The sequence below is a fragment of the Scomber scombrus genome, chromosome 10, assembly GCF_963691925.1.
Source record: "Scomber scombrus chromosome 10, fScoSco1.1, whole genome shotgun sequence".
Lineage (NCBI taxonomy): Eukaryota > Metazoa > Chordata > Actinopteri > Scombriformes > Scombridae > Scomber > Scomber scombrus.
In genome coordinates, this window is record NC_084979.1 from 18915114 (window position 1) to 18930137 (window position 15024).

Sequence of the window (15024 nt, forward strand, 5' to 3'; positions counted from 1 at the left end):
TTAATGTATGTTCAAAATACATGAAAATTGATTTAAAGTGTATTTTATATGTATGTATATATATATATATATATATAAAAATTTAGTTTCTTTCTCTACTTAACCGTGTGTTTTAGTAGACTAAATCTAACCACATGTGAGACTTGAGTTCATGAAAGCCAAGAAAGCACTTAATTACATACAAATGTCATTTCAAATGGCTACCATCCCTCACACTCTGAAGGGAATTGACAAAAGGAAAACACAGGCTATGAAGCAAAAATAGCACATTAGCAGCAGCAACAGCTTCAGCCCTCCGTCAGCGTCTACACAGGATATGTTCATGCACATTACTGAGAGTAGGTCACCCATGTTTTGGCAGCACTCGGAGCCCATCACGCAATCACTGTCTTTAACAACACAAGTTCAAGTAAACAAGACTACATGCTCTGACTGTTAAAGATGTGATAATTGGTGATAATCATTACCAAGTTCCACCGTATTTTGTCAGATTTTCTAATTAAATTATACTCATTGCTGGCTGTGTGGTTTGATATTTACGTTCAACCTGCCCGTAAGGGGTTGTGTGACTGACATGTTACACCAGTGGAAAGTGTGGGTGCATTTTAATATTCATATATTTGTATAACATTCATACAGCATCACCTTTATAGCTATACCTTTTATTGCCATTTGATGGTAGTTTGTTAAAGTAAGTAAGTAAGTAAGTCAGTAAGTAAGTAAGTCAGTAAGTCTTAGAGTAATATTGCATGTTCTAGTATATATTAAGAGATGGGGAGGTAGACATTTGGTAGAAGTGAACACAACCTGTTAATTTGGTGGCCGCACCTGTTAAAATACATCTCTGTGTGTTTTTATCCATTTATTAGTGTGGTGGAGTCTGTGTGTAAGAGCGTCTTCATGTTCAGTCTAAGCTGGGACTGACAACCTCATACATAATGCATGCAGTACATGAGGATAAGGATAGCTGACATTTGGTTGCTTGTCATTCAGGATATATCTACCCTGGGGGAATGACCATTCTCACAGATAATCACACACGGGTATTTACACACACGTGCGTGCACACACACACACACACAGAGAGAGAGAGAGAGAGAGAGAGAGAGAGAGTACAAAAGCCAAAGCATATTTCTCTTCAGGGTACTGTAAATGGCAGATGTCCCTGTCAGGGTCAAAGGCTCTGTTCAGCTTCAAGGCAAATCACTGAAACTCTGTGCAACATCATTAAATAATTGTTAATTTCCCCATTCTCTAACATATGACAATTCACTGTACACTGTGCATGGAGTATGAGTTCATAGAGGTTTCACAGTTTTAAATTTACAATTTAATGCAGGCATTTGTAATAGTATAACTCAATGAGGCAGGCATGGATGTTGGAGCATTAATGGTTTGAGTCCAGTTGTGTATTGCCTAAATTTAGGCAGAACATTGGGTAGCATGACAACCCTGCATTACTCACACTAATCTGCACACAAGCAGCCCATAACACAATGTCATGTGGACTTCAGAATCTCACACACACACACACACACACACACACACACACACAGCATAGTATAGACTCACACAGAGTTTTGGAGAAAGCAGCTGCTCAGACATAGCTTACTGTTGGATCACACTTTATTTTTAAACCTGCTGTTTGTCACCTCAGTAAGAAGACACCAAATGAGGGCAATGACATGATTCTGTCATAACCAGCATTTGAAAGGTTGTGGAAATGTTGGTAGTTTATATTTGTCAATCTTACGTGGATTCTCATCTCTGTTATTCTTCATCTAAACTTTTGTCATAATTACATAACAGTACTCTCATGTGTACATTTTGTTGGAGTAGAGCTTTGTTTTGATACAAACTGTGATAAAAAACTGATTAATTGAACGAAAAATGTACGAACCTGAGACTACTTAAAGCATACATTCTTATCATGTCATACTGTACATATTAGATTTTCATACTGCAACGTTTAATAGAATACCTTGCCACTGCTGACAATGTCAATATTGCTCCATACCTCAGAATGCATCACTTGGATTGAATCAATTTTCCTGTATAAATATATGTAATTATGATAGTGTGACAAGATGGTAAATCTGAATGCAGGGCGAGGCTGTGTGCTCAAATATGCAATGTTACTGTAATACATTTTTAACACACATTTTTAACATATTATTCATATTCTCTGATTTTGAGAAAGACATTGGCCAATTGAATAAAACATTATCCTGTGATGCCTGAAGAATTAGGAGAAATTTTGACCCTGAGCTTTAGGCTGAAAGTCAAAAGCTCTAATTAGGGCCCGAGCGGCGACTGCAAGTCGCCTGGCGAAAGCCCTATTGAAATTGTAATGTTTATTATTATTATTATTATTAATATTATTATTATTCTTCCGACATTTCGTGCCCCAATTTCGCCCCTTTCCCAAATGCGAAAATGCTTATACTTTTGCACGGACGTCCTCATCCGAAATTCGATATTTGTGGGTGGTCGCACGCAGAATGGCGGAATAGCGCCCCCTACAAAGTCCAAAAATGCCCATAGGGAATTTTGCTAACTTTGTCCTATGCTCACAAAATTCGGTACACATATGTATTATACCCACATATGCAAAAAAGCCTCTTGACCTCATGACCTCAACCCAACAGGAAGTCGGCCATTTTGGTTTTTCCCGCCTAAAATGAACTCCTCCCACAGCGTTCGCCCGATCAAGTTCAAATTAGGTACGCAACATCTCCTGACCTAGCTGAGCTTAAGTTGTGCTCTGCGCATCCGTAGGTCAAAGGGCGTGTCTGCCAGGGCTCAACTAACTTTGGCGTGCTCGCCATGTACATACGAGTGGCTCTCACGCCCACATACTTCATCCAATCAGCTTCAAACTTGCTGGACATGATGATGGCTCCGCCCTGAACGTCCCGATATATTAACTTCCCACGTAACTCATAGCGCCCCCCGGTGGTAACAGGAAGTGAACTTAAATTCATGAAAAATACATAGTTGACCCCATCAACTTCATTCCACTTCTAAAACATGCAGAACCAGTTGGTGAAGCTACATTATGAACACTGTGAAGCTACGAGTAATGGCGTCCTGTGGGGGCGTGGCTACCATCAATTCCTCGCCATGAAAATACGTTTGGCTTTTTGATGGTTTTATTGAACACGTATCATCATGAAAATTGATACACAGGTCCAGGGTGGAGACCTCTTCCATCTGATAGGGGTGTCGCTCATGTCGCCCCCTAGTGGAAACAGGAAGTGCCATTTTTTGCATCAACATTGTCCGATTTCCACGAAACTTCACGTGTGATGAGGGACTGACCCTGAACACACCTGCATGCATCCCATTACTGCCCCCTGGTGGATGAACCATCAACCTCTCATAACTCCTTCATGCTTTGTCCAATTCACTCCAAACTTCACATGACTGATGAGTGGCCACCCTGAACACACCAGACCATATGTGTAACTACCTGTGACTGCCCCCTACTGGATGAACGAAACATTGCATTTTTGGCCTCCTTCCAGGTTTTTTCTCACTTTCTGCTTCACGCCACAGCCCCGCCATGCCTCAGGCCCCGCGGTGGCATGGGTGAGCGAGGGCCCGCCATCGCCGCTTGCAGCTTTAATTGGGGTTTGAGATGCAGTGGATGATTATGGTTATGCACGATTGCCATATTCAGAATAAGCTAGCAGTTCCTGTCCCCAGTGAAACCTATGCCTGTGGCATCCTCACAATCCGTATTTGATATGTGGGAAATTAAGGAAACATGGGAATTACTGCTGTGTGTGGAAACACTGAAACAGGACCTATGCCATAAGTAATTAATTCCAAAGTATCTAAATCCTAAAGTTGCAGCTGAGAAACAAGCAGACCATGTAATTCATGTAATGTTCTTTATTGTCCTCTTCCATAGACCATTTAGTGTTGGTGACAGCTGTAATTACAGCTGTTGACAATATGATATCAGCTTTGTCAGCTGGCTGGAAATTAACCCCAGGCCGCTAAAACAGAGTAAGATTGAGTACAAGAAAAATCTGAGCCTGCCAACATTAAGACAAACATTAAATATAATAATAAAAAATATTAATAATGCAGTATTGTTGGCCTGGGCAAAAGCTAATAATGTAGACCAGACAACTTTAAAATTTAATGGGATAGCGCCTCTTTAATCATAGTAATAATCTGATCTTTTCTTTGGCCAACTTTCTTGTTGCCTGTCATTTTACATGAACACACATTTTTGAAGTCAAACATAAACTATAGAAGCAGATAGAGGAAGGGCTGGGAAAATATGAGTAAGTGTAAAAAAGAGGGTATGAGTAAGTGTGAAAATGTACGGAAGCCCTAAAGGGCCATGTATTCATACATTTTATTTCCTCCGTTTTCCCGTGATAACGAGTTAATTTCCAAAACCAAAACAAGCCCCCCCCCCCCCCCCCTCTTCCCCTCAGTGCTCCTTCTGGGGCTCCACCCCCAAGTTCATAGACGCGCATTGTCATGGCAACGGACGTAACAAATGCGCAAGCTGACCAACATGGCGGAGTCTGAAGCGTCTGCTGCGGGACGGTAAGTTAGCTTCAGTTTGGGAAGCAGCATTTATTGCTCTGATAGTACAGGTGGCGTGTGTTTTAGTAGTTATTGTGATAATAAGCCTGACAGTATTTAACAAAGTGTTGAGACCAAATACTTATTAAAGCCAAAGTCGAAGCGGAGGAGTAGCTTATCCTAAGTATAAATGATGTTAGCATCGTTACTAACGTTACTAGCTTCACAGTAACTAACCTCTATTCTACCTTGAAGTGACGCAAGTCATGTTAGTGATGTGGTTTATTGAGAATATTAAAAGATCTAGGCAGAAAGCAGAATTTTTCAAAACTGCTTGCGTAGCCATACAATGTGTATTGGGTATGATTTTAGCATGGGATTATTAGAAAATGGTACAGTCAAAGGACTTCAAAATATACACAGATGTACCTTGGGAGATGTAGAACAAGAATGCAGTGGAGTTTGCTGATAACAATTTGATTTATGTTTGGTTGTGCTTCAATAATTTTATCATTTTGTTTTGATCATTAAAAGGTATGTAGTAAAACAACAACAACAAAGTAATGACAGATGTATGTATTTCAACAAATGAAAATGAGAATAAGCAACTTCGATAGATTTCTGAGTTTACAAGGTTCACTTGAATGCACCATGAAGCCGCTCACATGCTTTACCGTACAAGCGATGTAGACGGCCACTTGAGTTTCGAAGTGTAGATAGCGTGACCGTAGTGTTTCACTGACCCATAATCCTGCTGATCTGCATCTCTCAGTCATCATCCGGTATCCATGGTGACGCCCGGGACCTCGTAGCTGGTCAGCCATGTAGTTAACGATTACATCAAGCTCACTTAGATTTCGCCACTGACATAGCTGAAGCCTTGTTAACCATCTTTTTAGACAACGCACACTAATGTGTATATGATCTGTAATAGCAAGGCGTAATGCTATTTCAGCCTGTGTCAGGCCTTGATTGAAAAGATATGTGACGCGGGGATCGATATGCTCCTGCTCCTGACATTGCTACACTGAATGATGTTTCCTGCAGTGATTTAATATACTACACTATCGTTTTGTTTTCTCAAGATCTCAAATTAGTTATATCGTTATCTCAGGAAAAGAAAGTTTCGTTATCTCAAGATCTCAAGAAAATGATCCTGTTATCTCGGGAAAACAGCAGTTAATTTCGAAATAAATAACTCGAGATCTCGAGAAAACAAATAAAATGAACTCGATATCAAACGAGGGGCCAAACGATCTCAAAACTAATAAAATCTTTTTTACATTTTTTGTCATTTTCCGTTGTGCAACGTTGTATAGAAACAGTCTGCAAAAAGCCGCGCTACATATTTCCGTCCCTCCTCCACAGCATGCACTGTACACCATGACTGCCACTACTCCTGTTTTCCCCGGGTTTCTCCCATATTTTAGACCCATCTCCCGCCGCCCTCCCGTTTTCTCCTGGGAATCTCCCATAATTTTACAAACCAACTTTGTTTGTTAATAATAAGGAGAAGCACACAATAACAAAGGTTTTATTTTGAAAGCTTAGACCGGAAGCCGCTGCAGCTCCGTTAGTTTGATAGAAGCTGAAACACACAGTGAAATGTTTCTAACTGTAAAGAAAAGTGCACATTTTCAAGTTTACTGACTAATTATTAAAAACCAGGATGTGTTGTGTGAACTATCCTCATCTTAGCCTGTTCGGCCAGCACTAATATCCCCGCACATTTTCTGCTGTGTGTCGCGTTAAGCGGCATATAAAAGGCTGCTGCTTGGGGAGAAAATTAATTAAGCGGAATTCAAAAGTTTAAATGTGAAAAAAGTTTTTTTGTTTTTTTAAAATGTGCTTTTACCACAGTATTAAACTGTGATGTTCATGTTTTGTCGTAATAAAAATAGAAACATGAATAAATAAATACCAAGTAAGATAAACACTAGTGAAAAAGATAAATACCAAATAAGCCAAATAATAATTTGTATACTTATCTCCACCATACCATATGGGGAAGAGGAAAGTACAGAGAATTCCTCAGTTACTGTTTTTTGACAAGAAATGTCCAATGAAGGCAACATGTTTCTAAAGTTAAAAAAGAATCTTTTTAATAATCATGATTTCAATTTTGACCCAAATAATCGTGATTTTGATTGTCAGTTAACCCTGAACAACCTGTACAAGCAATTCCAGTCTGGTTTGCGCACTGAATCTGCACTAATCAAAATCACTAACGACATCCTCCTGGCAGCTCGTCCTCGACCTGAGTGCATCCTTTGACACAATATCTCACACTATCCTCCTCAACAGACTAATCTCCACGGAATCTCGCACACATCCCTTGACTGGTTTAAATCCTACCTTTCAGGCCGCACTCAGTTCATCAAACTCCAATCCTTCAGTTCCTAGCCGTCCCCCGTCACCACTGGTGTGCCCCAGGGCTCAGTCCTGGGGCCCCTGCTCTTCATCATACCTACTTCCCCTCGGCAATATCTTCCGCAAATATGACATCCATTTCCACTGCTACGTGGATGACACCCAGCTCTACCTGTCCAGCAAACCCATTTCCACTCTCCCACCTTCCTCCCTCACTGACTGCCTCAGTGAACTCAAATCCTTTCTCAAACTTAACAGTGATAAAACTGAAATCCTCCTCATTGGCACAAAATCAACCCTTGCCAAAGCCGACAGTTCTTCCCTCACCATCGACCACTCCTCTGTCTCCCCCTCCCCTCAGGTTAAGAATCTGGGTGTCGTCCTCGACAGCACATTATCTTTCCAATCACATATCAATAACATCACCCGGTCTGCATATTTCCATCTACGTAATATCAATCGCCTCTGCCCCTCCCTCTCTCCCCACTCCACTGCTATTCTTGTACACAGCCTTGTCACCTCCCGCATCGACTACTACAACTCCCTTCTCTTTGGTCTACCTCATAAATACCTCCAAAAACTCCCAAATGGTTCAGAACCCCTGTTCTACAGCGACTCCACTGGCTTCCGGTCAAGTTCCGAATAGACTTCAAAATCCTCCTGTTTACATTCAAGGCCATCCACAACCTTTCCCCTCCTTATCTGTCTGACCTCCTCCACGTCACCACCCCTTCCCGTTCTCTCAGATCTGCCTCCTCCATTCACCTCTCTGTCCACCCCGTCCACCTCCTAACCATGGGGAGCAGGGCTTTCAGCCGCTTTGCCCCCCGACTCTGCAACTCACCTCCAGTATTCCACCCCTAAGAAATGCCTTGGGGGTGGAATACCACTGGTCAAAAAGTTTGTCACACAGGTCAGATGATCCGCAACCGTCCTAAAACACCTGTGAACAGTGTTCATAACGTGAAAGATGCCCTGCAGCAGGAGCGTAAGGAAATCCTTGGGAAGGTAAAAGGCAAGGCAGCCCCCCCCCCCCCCCCCCCCCCCCCCCCCCCCCCCCACACACACACACACACACACTAATAATAAAAACAAAGTACAGAAACATAGAAAGAGAGAGAAATAAAATACAGGATGAAAGAGACCAACAAATGAAGAGGTCTGAAGCAACAGTTGAGAAGCTTCAGAAAAATTTGGCTGGCCTACTAGGCGTCATGAGGTGTCATAAAGTGGGTCATTTGGCTGAAGATTGTACTGCCTCAATGCCAGAGGAATGGGATGAAGAATGAAGAACATCATGCCTATCACCTGATAATGTGTTTGTGACTAATTATGTAAAATCTCAAAACTTCTTCAAAACTGTGATGATTGCTTGTTTTGATTTTAATTATGCATTGGAAAGTTTTATTTTGTTACATTTTAAGTTTAACTGACAATTTCAGCCCATAGGGCATCATAGTCAGTCGTATTCTGTACGAATCCCTGCTCTGATTGTGTTTGGAATTTCTTTGTGTCTTGTCTTGTTATACCTTGAAAGATCATTTGAGCCATCCAGTGACAACAATCTACAATCATATTCCATGCCAGAATGGGCTCCAGGAACCCATTCAGATAAATTCATTCACATGAGGACATACACTGCCTGGCCAAAAAAAAAGTCACACACTCTAATATTTCATTGGACCGCCTTTCTCTTTGATTACGGCATGCATTCGCTGTGGTATTGTTTCGATAAGCTTCTGCAATGTCACAAGATTTATTTCCATCCAGTGTTGCATACATTTTTCACCAAGATCTTGTATTGATGATGGGAGAGTCGGACCACTGCGCAAAGCCTTCTCCAGCACATCCCAAAGATTCTCAATGGGGTTAAGGTCTGGACTCTGTGGTTGCCATTCCATGTGTGAAAATGATGTCTCATGCTCCCTGAACCACTCTTTCACAATTTGAGCCCGATGAATCCTGGCATTGTCATCTTGGAATATACCCGCGCATGCCCGTATTAAACATAGCCCTGAATTCTACTTCTATTGTTTTTCTACGATTTGATTTCACCAAATGTTTCACCAAACTTAAGCGATTCTGGGTAACATGAGTCAGCCTTAGTAATGTGTAAAACCAGATGTCACTCCATTTTGCTGTTATAATATTACAATATTCTAATTATAATATTACACCTTAATGTACCAGCGGCAAACCGGAATCATCACCTCTTTGTCACACAAAAACGCGGCCTCCAGAAAAATGTAAATCTATTCTTAAAAATATGTTTAAAATCTATGGAGTGACAACTCAGACCCTGATTTTTATTTAATATTAAACAAGATACACAAACCTTACATCTTCTCCTGTAATATACCGAAATATAAGAAGAGTACCTATTTAAAACTCTTTATTAAGATATACTAGTAAAGTAGTGAGACATGAAAATATTACTTTTGTTAGTGATGTATTTTCTGCCTGTTTCTGTCTGATTGCCATCATATGCAATTATATTACTTCTTTGAAAGAAAAACCATCATTACAAAGAAACTTTTTTTTTCTCCAGTATGCAAAGCAATAGAAAGGACATAGAGGATGGTTTTAAAACATTAATTATTGACATTGCATTATACAGTAACACAGACTACAGGATATTTCTCTCTTTATCTTATTTAGCTCTATACTATATGATGCCTATTTAACATATATTGTGCTATACGAAGGATGGTTGACATAACTCAACAAAAGAAGACTGAAGTGCACAGGAGAGGACACAGAGCACAAACACCTTGTACAAGATCTAGCTAAATTACAAAGGACACAGTACTGTGCTGGGAAAAAACACCCATCTGACCCCTTTAAAAAACAGAAGATTGACAACTGGGCAATAAAATGAATCTTTGGTGGTTGCTTTGTGTGTTCGTCCTCATGTCCTTAAACTACAAGAGCAAAATACAAAGGATAGAGTATGGATAGTGGTACATGCAGGGCATACCTGAGGATTAGGAATGATGACAACCATAAATGGTACGTTTTTCTTCTCCACATGGAGGACAAATTGGTTTTCAAACGTAAAGACTCCTTTGTCAAACATAGATCCTGTGCTGTCTCTCAGCTAGGGTGCTCAAAAGGCTCTTTGTTGCAGGCTTTTTTTTATATATAAAACCCTTGACTAGCTTTAAATGGTCTAAGAAACAAGCAAGGGAGGAACCATACATATTGTGAAGAATGTGTTGTGCTCTTCAGATTTGGTGTTGTGTCTTCCCTGAAGCCTGCCCTGTGACCACTTAATAAGATTTATAATAAGAAGATGACCATCCAGAGGTACCAATCTACCTTGTAACATCTCGCAAAAAAGTTTTCTGAAAAAGATTATAGTGAATGCTCTGTTTAGAAGTAAGTGCACTTACTCTCTCCCATTCATTGGCAATTTTCTTGTGCATTTTTAGCAAGATCCCAATTAAAAACCCAACTACAAACCCTCTTTGTGCAAAAAAATACTTGATTTACGTTTGTTAAAGTATAGTAAGTATAGTAAAAATTATTTGAAATATGTGCATCACATTATTACACACGTTGAGCTTCTTCTCATCATTCTCAATTCTCATCACTGTGCTAACCCTCAGTCCCATAAAATCCCAAATTCCTTTGACCCCTGACACCTACACAATGAACTCCTTCAGACATTGCCAAGTTCCACTGGGATCCAAACCTTCCTTTGATCAACAAAACGTAATCAGCACCACTTAATTCAACTCCCTTTGGCAAGTCAGGACTGTGATCTTGAGACCTTTTGGAGTGCATAATGCACAACTAAATTGTACAGCAACTAAGAAAGCAAAACTACAAAACTAAACAGTGGAAAAACACAAGACAATACAGTACATAACAAGGGCTATGTAGTTTTTGATGTGTCACCCCAAAGATGCAGCTGAGTCCTGACTTTGTAATAAAAGGCTCATATCTACCTACAAACCAAGAAAGAGCACTTTAAGATAATCATGTTGATAGCACTTCAAGGACAGCAACAACATTTTCATGGACCTACTTGAGTAGCTACAGTGTTGAGTGTGTATTCAAACACACTACTTATGATTCCTTGTCAAGGCATAGAGTCAACTTCTATATTATTTATTATCTTCATTACACTATAATCTATATTTTATTGTGTAATTATTCTTTTTAAGTGATTAGAGTTTGCCCTTTGACTGGTACAAAGTTTTCCTGTCTCGCTATCCACTGCATGCAAGAAATGCCTGAGTTTCTGAATTTATCAACTAAATTCTTCTCAGCAATTTAATTAGAAACAATCTCTACTACTACTTTCAGTAGTAGTAATGGCCTTGGACTGCAAAATACTCTCTTGGTTTCTCAATCTTACTTAAACAGTATCCCTGAGATATCTAGAGCATTGTCACAACAATCTGATCTGTCATCATAGCACTGTTCTGTGTATATACTCATTGCCTTTTTGTATTTTGTTAATTGTGTTAGTTATTATCTGTAGAACTAAATGTATGTAAAGTTACTCTATATAAATTTCAGTTGACCTGTGTTTAATTGCTTTCATTTGGATCACTAAACTGTATAGATGTTTGCTGCCCAGTTCTTAATTATATTTAATGGCACAAAGCAGTAAAGATTAGGACGAGAAAATGTTTCCTGGTCAGCAAATGTTGTTCTTTTGTGCAACAATAGCAACACTGGAATACAACTGCTGGAATGCAGTAGTTTTCCTTACATTTTTTATTACATTGGCTGTAATGTAATGCACTGGGGCAATAGTGCCAAATCATTGTACGTCCTCTAAAAGTGCTTGTTTCATCCAGCGACAGATTATTATTATGGAGAGGATCCTACTGAGAAACTAAAGCATGTTTCTTTACCTTTCCCCTGATGCAGGCTGTTTGTTATTGTATCTAACCAAGTCTCACTTTACAAGAAGTCTCATTTTGAAATCTCGCAAGAGTTGAGTTGTTGTCAAAGTCAGATAAATATTGACAGAGTTGGAGAAAGGGAATGCCAGGTGGAGTGTGTTGTGTTAGTTTGAGTACAGAAAGTGTAAAGTTATGTTATCTAAATGATTTTTAGATAGTCATGGCTGAATATTTAAGGTACAGAAAAGTAAAGAAAAACATTTTATTTCTCTATATGGTCCTTTCCATTATGCTGTCGGACACTTATAACAACAATTATAATATCTACATTATAATATAATAAACCTATCAATGGACATTAAAGCACATTTCGTGGCTGCTGGCTGAAGCACTCACTCAATATTGAACCAATTTCATTAGTCATTTAAACACAAAAAGACTGGAAAATTGGGTCCAGGGTGAAAAATACTGAAGATGAGCTGGTAGTCATTAGCAGCACAAACAACAATAGCAAAGCAAACACATGCATTTAAAATGTAAATCTGTATAGATCTAGCCGAACCTCAGACATCAGTTCATCAATAGATCATAATCATACTGAAGAAAACAACCAAGAAACCTTTCTGCAATCATGGACTATTAATCGTATTACATTTTGCAGATCATTATACTTTTATAGCACTTTTTTGTGATGGGAAAGCAGTATTTGGATCAAACTTCCAGTTGACAGTTCCCTGGTCCTTAAAAAAGAGCTCTCACATGTTGGTTTCTCATTCATTTGATGTTCTCCCTCACTTGAGAACAATGTTTGACTCTTCAAAAATGATCAGTTTACCATATCTAATTCTGATGTTCTAACAGTGCTGTGACTTGACAACAGTCTGAAACTTGGCAGTTAAAGTTACAGTGTGTTTATCCAGAAACACACACACTGTTATTTTAAAGGGAAATAAACAAAACAAAACGACTTCCTAATCTACAGTGTTGCAGTTTCTGCCAAGTCCATGTGGTAAAGTGAACATGGTCTGAAAGGAAATGTGAATGCTTTAAGCTTTAATTGAACTGTCATGGTTCCTAACATTGTGCTGCGCTTCTGTTTATATAAAGGCAAAACATGTTTATTCTGCCATGAACTCACAAAACATTCCCCAGGCTTGCAGGAATTTATGCATTTACACTTGGATTGTTTTGTAATTTGACTCAGCTGACACGATGCTAAAGTTTCTGGGTTACACGTCAGACGTTTGTTATGCACAGTTGTTGGCTGGATGCAAATGGGTTTACTCGCTGGCATAACGTCACATTTTCCAAATGTTATTGAAAAACAAAAGTGGCACATTTTTATTAGGATAATGAGAAATGAGAAAGTGTATGTTCTATTACTCCAAATACAATGACAACATATAATTCAGAAACATCAGTTTTTTGGTTTCTTCTTGATTTCTCAACTCAATATTTTCAATTTTCCCACAGTGTGGTGGAGTTGGAAAAGATGGAGCTGAGATGATGGAAATCATGCCAGTTAAAGTGAATGAATCGCAGTACATTGAACCAGATCCGAGCTCTGGGGGATGGGTGGTTTCATAAGTCAACTGATAGACACTCTTGTGTGGTGTTACGAAAGAAGTTGTGTATGGAGTTAACAAGTGCATGTGTGACTATCTGCCTACACTGAAAATATAATGAATGTTCATTCATTATGCACTCCTACACACTGTGTCAACGACCTCTTCCATTCATGTCTTGGTATAAAGGACTGAGATAAGGAGGCATTTCCTGGGTGTGTGTTCACGTCTGTGTGTGCTTGTGTCTGCTCATGGTAAGCACTCCATACTGCACTACCATGATCAATGATGTAATGTTGGCTATTGTTACAATATTAGCAAATTAATTTCATAGTTACACTACATAATGTAGATCAGTGGTCTCCAACCCTGCTCCTGGAGAGCTACTGCCCTGCATGTTTTAGGTATCTCCTCACTCTAACACACCTGATTCTAATAATCAACTCGTTATCAAGCCCTTTGACGAGCCTCAGCTGCTTGATAACGAGTTAGAGTGAGGAGATACCTAAAACATGCAGGGCAGTAGCTCTCCAGGAGCAGGGTTGGAGACCACTGATGTAGATCATCAATCAGTTCCTAGAATACACAGCAATGTTCTATATTACTCCCCTTTTCAAGTACATACTGTATGTCAGCAAACACAGAGTGATGGGTATGAGAAACATTAGCCACGAGCAAAAAAACAAAAAACAAAAACTCAGGTATTATCTGGGACAGGATGATGTAAACAAGATGTAACCACCACAGAGCCAGAGCACACGTTTCCAATGGACAGTATCACCTTCATAATTCAGAGCTATTAAGGAGTTCTTCTTCAGCTGCTCTATAAACCTGATTAATTGTGAACTCAGCCTTTCACCCCACTGACACGTCACTGCAAAACACCTTCCCTCCCACACTGATGTGGAAAACTGCTGCCTACAATATTTATATCACCTCCACATAGAAAAGTCAAATGACACATTAAATAGATGTGCATTCATACAGATGCACCAAACATACTACACGGATGCATAGTTGCATAATATGTTTTTTGTGTGTATTTTAGCAGTTTCTCTTTAACAGTGAGTGAAACATAATAAGCACACAGTAATGAATATTACAATAAAGGCTCCTCTTTTAATCCTGTTTCTAACTGTATGTCATTTTTCATAACATGAGGTCCAGTTGCAGTTAATAGGCATCATAATTTCTTCATGAGCTCTTGAGCACATAAAAGGCATAATTCGCCGAATTTAACAAGCTGTTTTTTTCACTATTATAAAAAACTTTCTTGTTGTATCACATTAACTTTATCATTATAACAAGAACATTACACAAACTTATGTTAGTTAAACAACAGTGTCTTTTGCCTTGACATTTCACTCAGTGCACTCTCTGCTACTGCTGATATTTCATTACAAGGTGCTTTTGTGCTCCTGAACATCATATGAATTATAAAATAATTTGGCAAGGATCAGCAGGCGTTGCCTTTTTCCTCCAGCAATATGGGCAGCAATGCTTGACAAAGCTAGATCTCTATTGTTGGATATCGGATGTGGGCTGCTTAATTATTGTTAAGGCTGGTCAGGCCAGTGTAGAACATCAGCAGCAAAAGGCGTTTGTATGTTTGGACCTAAACCTAATAGGGGCACATATCCTCTACAAATAATGAACACATGATCTTGTGTAACTGAGGTTAC